This window comes from Amblyomma mixtum, chromosome 1, assembly GCF_055824585.1.
Source record: "Amblyomma mixtum isolate Tamu chromosome 1, ASM5582458v1, whole genome shotgun sequence".
In the NCBI taxonomy this organism is placed as follows: Eukaryota; Metazoa; Arthropoda; class Arachnida; order Ixodida; family Ixodidae; genus Amblyomma; species Amblyomma mixtum.
The window spans coordinates 254,968,025-254,980,770 of record NC_143012.1 but is presented as its reverse complement, the minus strand read 5'-3'; the positions used below and the strand labels follow the sequence as shown (position 1 = coordinate 254,980,770).

At 46.8% G+C, this 12,746-nt stretch overlaps 1 protein-coding gene across 2 annotated transcripts in view; it reads left to right on the top strand.

The window, feature by feature from the left end:
- The first annotated feature begins 340 nt into the window (after positions 1 to 340).
- Positions 341 to 12,746, top strand: part of LOC149371492 (vesicular glutamate transporter 3-like) — a 78,646-nt gene continuing 66,240 nt past the window's right edge. The window contains exon 1 of one of the 2 annotated variants that reach the window (XM_089565726.1): positions 341 to 655. The gene's annotated coding sequence lies outside the window, so the exon portion shown is untranslated. Of the gene's footprint in view, positions 656 to 10,884; positions 11,039 to 12,746 lie in introns of those variants that run through there. The other variant, XM_089565724.1, reaches the window with a different exon arrangement.

Genomic DNA, 12,746 nt, shown 5'->3' with positions numbered 1-12,746 from the left:
CCAAAAAGCGTATTTTATTTATTTCCTAACATATCTAATTTGTTTAATTTATTTAAAAATTTCACCAATTAATATATTTATACTTTCAGTCATTCAACTATTCTACTTAGTTTTTTTTTTTCGCACATATACCTCGTTGGCAATCACCACCGTACCTTGGCCAATCTCCCCGCGTGGGTATGTGCCGTGTTTACTGTGGAGAAGGGGAGGATGCGCTGCAAGCAACAACAACAACATGTGCTGCACAAACGCTGCGTCCTTCACCTCAGCCGGACACCGCTACCGTCGCTTGACGCAACTGAAATAAATGTGGTCGGTATAGTGCAGTTGAACGTGACTGCGATCTACACCGCGTGCTGGCGCCACCTCCTCCGTAGCCGGAGCTTGTAACGCGGGTGGGCCCGTTCAACGTCTCTCGCTGCATTCGTTAGGTCCCTCTCACTGTTTGAAGCGCCGTAACGCTCAGCGGCTTCTATGGCACCCGCGGCGGTGGCATAGTGGTTAGAGCACCCGGCTGCCGAGCCTGAGGACGCAGGATCAATTCCCGGTCATGAGGCCTACGTTTCGATGCAGGAACAATGCAAAAGGCGCCCGAGTTCTGAGCGATGCAGTCGACCAGACGACCTACCGCCTTCCCCACTTTCACCTTCTTCGGGTAAGAGTGCTTTGACTCTCTCTGTTCGTCTTCGGGTGCGTAACAACCAGCCACCAACGACTGACAAGGGCCTTCGGCGTGACGCTCCACCGGGCATGTGTGATGCGAGTCACCTGTTGTGGACATGCCCTGCGATAGCTTCTGTGCCCACACAATTTCTAAGGACACATCTCACGTTATACTCACAAGAAATGTCCATTTTGTGAGGAATATCCGGTTCTATATCATACTGTGTGGTCAGCAGAAAGAACCAGGAACTAAAAATTATCGAAAATTGCTCAATTGAGCTGTGGGAAGAGATGCGGGCCGGAAAATTCTGCAGGTTTAGAAAGCACTGGTCCAACGGGCTAAGAAGGCAGCTGTCTTCTGAAATTTATCCGGCCTCAAAAATGTGCATTCAAACTGCGACTTGATAAAATGTACGTTGGGAAAAAATGCTATGCTTACAACTCTGCCACTGACACGGTGATTGAATGTACCGCTCGTGTTCCCAACACCGATGGTAGCGAATGACGCGCAGCAAATCATGCTCCCAACAAGCGTCCTTCATCATACCTCGGCATCCAAATCGCCTTCACCAACATAAGAAGCCTTATTCCAAAGCGTGACCAACTTCTTAGCTTCATTGATGACATTGACGCCCACATTATCATTCTAACTGAAACTTGGTTGACTGCAGAAATCCTCGATAATGAATTGCTTCCCACTAATCTGAAATTCACCATCTATCGCCGAGATCGCGGCGGCCGTAGAGGGGGTGGCGTTCTAATAGCTGTAAGAAACACATTGTCATCATCCTTAGTGTGCCACGACGACGTACTCGAACTATCATGGATTTGCGTTCACACCTCAAATGGGAAAGCTGTATTTGGTATTTGTTATAGACCACCCGATTATGGTCCATCCTTCAGCAACTTACTCTGTCATAGTCTAACATATATTAGGGACAACTTCCCCAACTCACCTATTTTTCTATTTGGCGATTTCAACTTCCCCAATATTAACTGGCCTCTACTTAGCACACCTGGTAATTCACAATCCAGTGAGCCCAAACTATTCCTTGATCTAACTCTTGATTTCAATCTGCATCAATCCATATCACTTCCGACGAGAGGGAATAACACTCTTGATCTATTGCTCACGAGCAGTCCTGATGACATTAAAAGCGTAACGATTCACCCCGGAATCAGCGACCACGCTCTTCTTCACATTTCTATATCACTACTGCTAAAAGTTAGGTCCGCAACTGAGAAGATAATCTTCGACTACAAAAGAGGCAACTTTGATGCAATCAACGTTGAACTTGCACGGTTTCACGAGTGCTTTCGTGAGTCATATGCGTCACGAACGATCAACCATAACTGGGAACTATACAAAACAACAATGATAAACCTAAGAAACAAATACATACCAAAAATAAATATTACATCCGATCATAGCAATGAGTGGTTTACTGTGACTTTGAAACGCCTCCTGAACAGAAAGAAACGCCTCTACCGGTCAGCAAAGTCGTCTAACTGCCCTGCAAGGTGGAACCAATACTATCAGTGCGCAAAAACCTATATCGAAAGCCTGTGTGCGGCAAAACACAAATTCTTTTCAGTTGACCTTCTCAAAATCCTACAGTCCAACCCCAACAAATTTTGGCGTATTCTCTCTCCTAGGTCTCGGCCGAACCAAATAGAACTCATGGGAACTGATGGTGACCCAGTGGACCTAGATCAGTGCGCTACCGTACTGAACCAATATTTCACATCGGTTTTCACTCCCACACACAACTCTACCACCTCACTTCCACCAGAAACTTCGCCGGTTACGATGCGTAAGATACTGATTAATCCCGACGGTATCAGCAACCTCATTGATTCTCTTAAACTGTCTTCCTCGGCTGGGTGTGACCACATCAACAGTAAGTTATTAAAAAACACATCATCAACCTCGTCCCAGATATTAGAATTAATCTTCACCCAGTCTTTGCAATCGGAGGAAGTCCCGGATGATTGGAAAGTTGCCCAAATCATTCCAGTCTTTAAAGCAGGTGACCGCAAATCAGCCTCTAACTACCGTCCTATATCATTAACCAGTATCCCATCCAAACTTCTCGAGCACATTATATCCACGAACCTAATGGCACATCTAGAATCTAACGACTTCTTTTATCCTCACCAGCACGGTTTTAGGAAACACCTTTCATGCGAAACACAGCTTGCCGAGTTCATACATGACTTACTCGAATCTATGGACAATAACCTTCAAGTAGATGCCATATTCCTCGATTACTCTAAAGCATTCGATCGCGTCCCCCATAACCACTTACTTCAAAAGCTTTCATTGCTAGGAATTCCCGCCAACCTAATCCACTGGATCGAAAATTTTCTTTCAGGACGCAAGCAGTTCACTTCCGCAAACGATAGCCACTCACCCTTCACCAGCGTAACATCAGGGGTCCCTCAAGGCGCTGGACTGTCACCGCTTCTATTTCTCATTTACATTAATGATCTCCCTTGTAACATAAACTCTAATTTACGGCTTTTTGCAGATGATTGCGTCATATACAGAGTTATTGAGGCGGCCAATGATTCATCTTTACTTCAAACCGATCTTAACACACTCGCGTCATGGTGTAATACGTCCCTCCTGTCGTTAAACATTAGCAAGTGCAAATCTATGTCTTTCACGAGAAAACGCACTATGAATCCGCATCAGTACAGCATTGGTTCACTTCTTGTCGACCCCACATTATCATACAAATATCTTGGCCTCCACCTAACACCATCACTATCATGGGTAACCCACATTCAAAACATTTGCGCAGAAGCCTCACGCACACTCGGCTACTTACGACGTAACTTGAAGGACGCATCCCGTGAAATAAAGAAACTAGCATACATGACATTCATTCGCCCGAAATTAGAATATGCGTCATCCATTTGGCATCCATCGCAAGCTTATCTCGCCGCCGACCTCGAAGCCGTACAGAACCGCGCCATCCGCTTTATAACATCTTCCTATTCAAGAAAAACCAGCATCACTGCACTGAAACAGTCCGTCTCCATTCCATCGCTCGTGTCACGCCGCATCATATCTCGCCTCTGTCTTCTGCATCATTTCTATTATCATCCGCGCTCACGCCACGCAAAACTAGAACCCCCCCCATAGGACGTCTAGCCGCTTGAACCACAATCATAGCATCGCTCGCATCAACTGTCGCACGTTAGCACTCAGTTCTTCTTTTTTCCCGCACGCAATAGCTCTATGGAATGCCCTGCCAAACACCATTGTATCATGCACTAATCGCAAATCATTCCGTGAAATACTAAAGGACCATTTTTCGTGAGTGCAATCTTTTTAATTATATGTTGTGCTTGAGACAGACAAGTGTCCTTGCTTTTTTTCATTCCTTAGCCTTTGTTTACTCATGTGTTAAATTTTTTTTTTTACTTGTTACATATTGTATAACCTTTTCGACGCCCCTTACCTGTTGTACATCTCTATTCCTTTGCAATGTTATTTTTTTTTCTTTCTTTGTAGTGTTCTTGTCTTGTTCGTACAAATCTTGAGTTTGCTCCCCCCTTATGTAATGCCCTCGGGCCTTTAAGGGAAAAATAAATGAAATGAGTCTCCAGTGGGGCCCTGGACTAATGACTCCACTCGCAATTCCTTGCTCCACAATAAAGTGTAATTCATTCATTCATTCATTCATTCATTCATTCATTCATTCATTCATTCATTCATTCATTCATTCATTCATTCATTCATTCATTCATTCATTCATTCATTCATTCATTCATTCATCAGGGAAATGGGCTCGCGGTGGGTTCGCGAAGGTGACTGCGAAAGTGTGGACAATGAAAAATCGGTGAATTGACAGACTCCTTCTTTTTTTTTCCGATTTCCCCCTTCCCTCTTTCTAGGACTAAGCATATGACACACCTGTCAAACCAAAAAAAAAAAAAAAGTCAGTGGTTGCTAAAAAACCTCACATTGTCCAAACTATTCCGGAACCCTCTGCTACGCAACCTTTTCCTCTCTTCCGTGTTTCACCCCACCCGCCGCAGTGACTCAGTGGTTCGGCCTCTCGGCTACTCAGCCGGAGTACCCGGGCTCTAACCTGGCCGCGGCGGCCGCGTTTCGATGGAGGCGAAACACAAAAGGCGCCCGTGTGCTGCGCGATGTCAGTGCACGTGCAAGATTCCCAGGTGGTCGAAATTATTCCGGAGACCTCCGTTACGGCAGCTTTATCTACTTTCACTCCTACCTTCTTGCCTTCCCTCACGGCTATAGGTTGAGGTGTCTGTCGAGAGGTGAAAAAGTTACTGCGCGTTTCACTTCCTCAAAACACCTTCTTTCATCCCCTTCTACACCCCATCTGTCACTGTGCATTTGAAAAATTAGATATTTACTGCGCCTTTCCTTTTCTCGAAACTGAGTCTCATTTTTCATTTCGATGCTGTAGATTCTTCGCGCTATGACATGACAGCAGCTATGACAGCTTCACGGGCAAAAAACTGTGTGCCCTTCAAATGTATCTTGAGAGTCGGAAGCAGATTTTAGTCACTGGGAGCTAGTTCGGGCGACTAAGGTAGATATTACAATGTATTTGAAATTTCATACTGCTGCATATTATGGAAGCTTTGTGTGCTGTGGCGTTGTCTTGCAAAAGCAACACTCCCGACTACAGCTTTCCCCGACGTTTCTTGACCAGCTGCTGCTCGAATTTGTGTAACCGTGAAGTATAATAGGAGGCTACTTCCGTGGCACACACGTCTATATAATCCACAAACACGCCTCCATTCCTGACCCTAAGCACGAATACCACCATATGGCGGGTGACCTTTCTGTTTGGGATTTCTTTGATTGGGGTGAACCCAGGCCTCTCCACTCCTTTGTTTGCTCTTTGGTCTCTGGACCATACAGAAATAACCTTGTCTCATCCAATGGGACAAGCGTACACAAAAAAACTGACTTCAGTTACATAAGAATACTGAAGAATGGCCTGAGAAGCATCCATGTTCTCATGCTTTTGGTCAGCATTCAGGCATTTGCGAACCCGCTTTGCAGAAACCTTCACCATATCTAGCACATCAGTTAGTATGTAACCTGCGCGCTTTTGTGAAATGACTATTGTCTCTGCTATTCAGTTAGCCGATCTCCTCCTGTTTTTCAAAACAATTCCGTGAACGGTGCCCACATTTTCCCAAAAGTTATCACCCACAAGCCTCCCAGTGTGTTTTGGTGCGGAAGCACTACTCCACGGGCTGAAACCCAACCAAGAATCTTTTCGCGTCCGTGACCATGTGGGCACAGAAATGAATTACATATTGCCGCGGCGGGGCTTCAAACCCGCGGCGGCGGGAAAGATCAGCTTCGCTGGCCAGTGCACGAGAGCACTATGCTTTCGTAGCAGCTGATCACGTCTCGTGTTAAACTGCAACATACTCTCGCACTGTGCACATTGCACATCGTAGTCTTCATCAACCTATCCTATCTGTGGCGCAAACAGATATGATCAGCTTAACTTTGATCAGAGCGTAACTTGAGTCTAATATCGTCGCCAGACGTGCTGACGACAAAGCAAAGCAAAACCATGAACCAATCAAGCTAAACACGAGCGTCCGCATGTCTACACGGTTTAACTACGTTAAAACCCTATGCCACCTTTTTTTTTTATCTTCGGTGCTGAAATAAAGGGTATGAAACCGAACCGCCCACCATTTCACTGATGCGTATGAAGCTACATTCTTCGCTACAGTTTCAGACAGGACATCAACAATGTCCTTTGCGCGCCGAGAGAAAATTCATCACACCAGGCACTCCTTCGGCGTGAAGTCCGTAGAAGTCGCCTAGTACTTCAGTTCAGGAAGAAGAAAAGTAAAAAAAAAATTATGGGTTAGACGGATAAATTCTGGCCCAGAATGTTTTAAGAGGATACGTTTCCTAATAAAATACCTAAAGTTGTCATCGATCACTTGCTTCAGAGCGGAGCTCAAGTTTTATCAGCATCAACTCATACGTAACTTTTGAGTCCCCGATAAAAACCTGTAATTCTTCCTGTGGAAACAATGTTCGATAAAAATGAAAACCTAAAATTCCTTTCTGAAACAAACACAAAAGTCCACCGAACTTTCAAAATATAAAAATCGCAAAGTCTAATTCCTACTCACGACCCACAGTTCTTTGGTGTATGAACATCCATGCATCACCGTGCACACTTAGTAAAGCAAGTACACTTTTTTGCCGAAACCATTTTTGCACATTCTTTCCTATCAGGAGCCCGAATTTACGTCGCTAATTTTATTTTCTGGCTTTCCGCTAAGATGTATCATGAAATAAAGAAACTAGGAAGCAGCAAGCATCTTATGCCCAAAAGTAGCCTGTCATTACCATGGCGCATAGATCCAGTCAATAATGCCGGCAACAATAACAAGAAGCACTATTTCTCTCGTCGGGCTCAGTTCGGTTTTGGTCCACCGCGGTTCGCACTCCCTTGTGTGTTATCACCAATCACGCTTTTCTATATTATAGCGGGTGATTTTTTTTAGCGTTTACAGGTTATTTTTAAAACTGTGTGAGATGTGTCGGTGCGGCCTGTGCAGGTGGGTTATACAGCAAGGCGGACAGCTCGATCAGCACATTATTAATTAAGTTAACCAATCCACTTTTTATTTTTTATTTCATGGGGCAAGATTATGTTGCCGAATTGAAGGTCGTCAACACTGTAGGTGAGCCTAGTTTTTAAATTTTCCTTGTCGGCAACGTGGTTAAAGATACCGAACGTCGAAAATGCGCCTTTGAAAGCTCGCTGAGTCGGCATTCGCGCGTTGCACATTTATGAAACGGCTTCGCTGCGCGTGGTAGCATCGGCGAAGTGTACTTCTCCTGAATCATCAATTACACAAACGGTGTCTTATGTGGTGCATTAAAAACGCGAGCGACACCATTTTATTCATGTGTTATGCGTGAAAGCCAACTCAACGAGCTTTTAGGAGCGTATCTGCTGCACACTATACAAACCACTATGACAGTTCAGAAAATTTTAAAACTCGGCCAGCTTTTTATATCGACGGCCTTCAGCTTGGCTGTATAATCATGCGCCCATAAACCAAGAGTACAAAAGTTGATCAGTTACCGTAGTTAATTAATCACCTAATTTTTTTAGCTCTATGACGTACATAATAAGGTCCGTCTTGCCGTGCAATCCGCCTGCACAGATCGCCCCTACGTCTCTTATAGTTTTGGAGATAAAAATCTGTAGACTATAAAAAAACTCTCCGGTATATACTCGAACTCGTTAAACATCACCGCACAGCCCTAACTAGCTCATACTGCACTCTCAACAGCGAGAGTATTGATTCTTTATATCGTACACGCTAGCTGTGTACTTCAAGCCCAAATGGCGACTTCAGACACCGATATGTCTTCCCAAGAACCAGTGTTGACAGAACTGGCTTCGCTGGTTTTCACTTTCTTACCCTCGGCACCCATCGCCCCAGCGCTGCGCGCGCTTGATTGGACGAGAGTGGATTGTCATTGTCGCCGTAATCCATTTATAGACCCGAAACTTCGGTGCTTACACATGGTTTCTCGGCTAGCGATGCAGCGCTTATACTCTGAGGTAATGAAAGAGAACTCCAACTTGTTTCCTGCTCTGCTTGCACCCCAGATTAGCCCCTTTTTCTTTTCCGCAGCCCGCCTAGACAGTAACGGTTCAATACTGTGCCTAGCATAACATTGCGACCCTTCATTTTCCTTGCTTATCATTCTTCTGCTACCCAGAAAGCATCTGCGCCTTTGTTCAATCCATGCAGATGAGCGGCTGGCGTGACATGAAAAAGCGAACGTATTCACGCAACCGTCCGAAACCTGCGCGTTGTTTTGCGGACCAGTCCCGTAGATAAAAAAAAAAAAGCGTCTGATTTCGACCGCAGCAGCTCGCAAGTGTCATTCCTCGTTAGAGGCGACTCCTGGTGTCCAGTCGCTCCCTTCACAAGGGCGTCAAAAAACACTAACATCGTCCTTGGCCGTGAAAGTTTCGACGCCCTGTACAACCTCTGCTGGCCAAACACTGGCTGGATAACAATACCGGCGCCAGTGGCAATACGCAGTCCTTGTCAGGCGGGCGCAAATAAACCGCTCAGCTAGCTCTACCCACGCGCTATGGCAAGCTATATGTCTTCACGCTGACAGGCGTCGTTTGCGTCCGCAGCGACCGCCAAGCCATTAGCAAACAGCAGCCAATCGCTCAGAGTGCTGTGTTCTAACGCTGCGTTGATTACGTCTACCCGTATCGTCTACAACTACCCCCTCCCCCCACCCCCACCCTGCTCCCGCGATATCACACAGTCTACTTTTCTGATCTTTATTATGTTTCTTCGCCTAGGCGTTAAAAGCATTAAGAGAGACAGCGAATGGCTCCATGCAGGAAAGTCGACTTCTAAAAAATTTCATGTTGGCCGATGGGTCAAGTTTTCAATCTATGCACTGAGCCAGATAAGAGCAGTTTGCCATTCGTCAACTTAGGCAGGAGAGTGCGCTATGTGCTCGAAATATCCGCGCCCAGCTTAAGCTCTTGGGCTAGCTGCGATACAGATGCGAGCTCACGGTCTGTATGCGGGCATGTCACCTTGAAACGCATATCCTGTTTACTCGCAACATCGTTTTCGAGTTTACGCGAGCCGGAGAGCCTCCCACGATATTTTTCGAGCTGGTAGCACCGTTCTTTTTTAAACCAAGAGGAAAAAAAGAGAAACATATCGGGCCCCAGGCACAGAGATACGTTCACCGCAACAAAAATACGCCAAAGACAGCAGCAGCAATGGTCCGGCAAAGCAAACTGCGTATTCTTTGCTTTTTTTTGTTCTCTCTCTTCACATTTTCTTGGTATTTATTTTGTTACCCTCGGGTATACTACGGTCGCAGAAACGAGCTCGCCTCCCATGAAACGCACAAAATTGCGGCGATGCGTCGCGTGCCGCTCCTCATTTGAGGCGCAATGAGTTCCCCGCACGGCAATCCCGGAGAGCGCGTTTAAACGCGACATTGAACCTTGGCCGGTTGCAAAGGACGTGCGCATCGACCTCTTCCCCTTTTTCCCTTTCTACCCCTTCGCCTCCTCGCCGCTCACTGTCCCTTCCCCCTGCCGACACTCCACTACCGAACTTAAAAAAAAAACACTGAAAGGAAAGAGCAGAGGGAAAAAATGGGGAAGCCGATCGGAGCATGCAACGCAGCTAAAAAAGAGAGAGCGGGAAAGAGAAGGGAGAAAAGGACGCTCGCAGTCTATAGGGTGCATGTATACGGGCCACCGGTTTAAGCAGTGCGACGGCAGAGCTCGTTAGTGCCCGCGGCGCGTGCTTCTGCCCGCACAGGTAAGAGAGGCTGTGGGGCGCGTTCCGTGTGCTACTCTATAGTTCGGTGAGCCTGTAAGATAGGCTATTGTTCAGTGCTCCTCAGCGCAGGACTCGAAAACCTCTCGTAGCGTGCTGTGACGGTATAACCGGTATCTCTCCTCATATATGTATATTTCCATGCCACTGCTCTCATGTGGCTATGCGTGTATTGCACACCGGTAGCGTCTAGTGTTGAAGATCACCTCGGCTCGTAGATCTCTACTCCGCTCTTGGGACGGCGAAGGGAAGGAGGCAGCGTTGGCTGAAAAGACAAGCGCCGAAGAGGGGAAAAATAGGCCCGGCACCCTTTCTTTTTGTTATTTTTTGCGCCTTTCCTTTTTTGGTGGAGGAGTTGCGTGTCGCGCTGAGAACAGAAAGGGGAAAGAAAGACAAAAAAAAAAAGAAAGAGAAGGGCAGCAGGCGGCGGCAGCTAGGAGGCGAAGTCACGAAGTCCGCAGATTATGAGCGCAAGTTGTCCGCGAGGGAGGACGCATCGCGCACACTCACACGCTGCGCTCGTCATAATTTTAGTTGTTTCTTTTTTTTTTTTGGCCTCACTCGGTTGCTGGGGGTAGGAAACTCAGGGCTTCTAGCGCGCTTGCGCTTTGCGGGTAAGGCGTTTGTCTCCGTTGTCCGGGCGGGGGTGTATTGTGGCTTCTGAAACCGCGCGGTGATAGCGGGGCGAAGATTGGAGCGGCGGCGGGTCCCGGAGATCTTATAACTCGGCCGGGACCCCTGCTGCTGGAAGGCGCGTTGGCGATTAGAAAGTGGCGAGAAGGGAAGACCCCCGAGGGGAGGCGACTGGCGAAGGAGCAGCACCAGCAACAGCGGTGGAGGATATATGTTGTATGTGTGTGTCTGTGCGGAGAAAAAGGCGACGGCACGACGCTGGGAGACGGTGGTTTAGTCCCGTCATCGCCTTCACCGTCTTGGTCTTCTACGGCCTGTCTTCTCCAGGCTAACGGTGACAGTGCAGCGCCCGAGGCTATTCTAGGTAGGTGTGGGTGTCTTTCTAAACTACGCTGTGTCCACTCGTTCTCTGTCTGCCCAAGAGAAAATACTGTTGGCTAACTTCCGTCTTTCTATATACTTGGGACTTTCTTTCCTGCATTTTATTGCCTCCTAGGCCTGCGGGTAAATTAATTTTTGTGCGTTTTGTGTGTTCGTGTCTCCTGCGCGACCTGCTGTCGTCGTCGCAAATAGTGTAGGTGGCGCAATGGGTCAATGTAAGTCAAGAATTTACGGTCCCAGTGCGAAAATTCGCGTGGATGCGTGACTTTCGTACGTGGGCACATGATTCACTGGCCTTGAGCAACATATAGAACTTTCCCGCGTGAGTGCAGAAAGTACCAGTGGGAATCTCAAGTCCGCGCAATGGGCAGGGACAATTGAGAAAGACGGTATACCGTACATTTTGCAAAGTAACCTTTCTGCTTAAGAGCTGGGGAAGAGGTGAAAACGGTGGGCGCTTAAAATGAGGACGTGGTATGGGTTTAATGTTGCCTCCGCTGTCATTTGACCGGGTTATTTGGCGAGATATAAAAGGGGGCTTTGCACTACAGTGGGCGCAGTAAAGCTGCTGCTGCTGCTGCTGATGATGATGATTGTATAGGTTACTTATAGGCGTTAGCGTCCCAAAGCTGTAAATGGCTGTGGGGGATGCCGTAGTGGAGGGCTACGGATTAATTTCGGCCGCCTGAAGCTCTTTAACATGCACTGAGACAGTGACAAAGATTGCAGTTTGCACTTCTAAAGTAGGCGTAAGGAGACATCGGCTTCTTCGCTGCTTGGCTCTTAGCTTTGAGCTTTACACGAAAGAGATTGCTCCGGCGGAAGTGATAACTGCTTCAATTTCTTTTTTTTTTACGCGAGTGATTAATGACTTTTACGCAACAACCTCGCTGAGGATAAAGTTTCACTGAAGGCCTATTTAACTTTGTTTGCGCCGCGTCTTTTAACTGTCATTTTCGTGATTTCATACCACTTGCGTGTGCGTTACCGCGTGGCGCATTGACTTTCTCTTAGAAAGATTTAGCATAGCGGAGGCGTACTATCGGAGACGTATACCACTTTTACGTACGCATATTGCGCATGCGCACTGGTCCTAACTGACCAAGCCCTCGCCACTGCGCGTGCGCAGCTCCCTCCCGTAAAACCGGTATACGCCTCCGATAGTACGTCTCCGGTATTCTAAATCTCTTTTGTGTTCCACTATGTCACTGCGACTTACATTTATTTTTTCTTACTTTTATTAAAACTAGGTTCTTACAGCACGCATTCCCCGCCCCTATTCTTAAATAACTTAACAAAACTACAGTCTGCGAAAATAGAAAAGAAGTGCATGGTGAAACCTTTTCCTGGTTATCGGTGCTCTTCGGTCGCCATATATTATGTCCAACGGAAAAATACGATCCCAGTCTGCTGACATCGCGTCTCATAAATTCTGGAGACGGAGCCTTTCCACGGAAGGCGAATGAGAGCTTCCATATTGGAGTAAACAAGCTAGCGACTTTCGTCGGTGCATTAGGAACGACCGCAGACCACTTTTACCTTTTCCTCGTCTTCTCGTCACTTTTGTTTGGCTGTGCATGCGAGCTAGTAGTCACGATTTGTTTTTGGCGAGATGGCTGAACTGACTGCAAAGTTGCGCCGCAGGACCGATTCTACCGAACGTTGGGAATATTCTAGTTACTTGTCGCCTT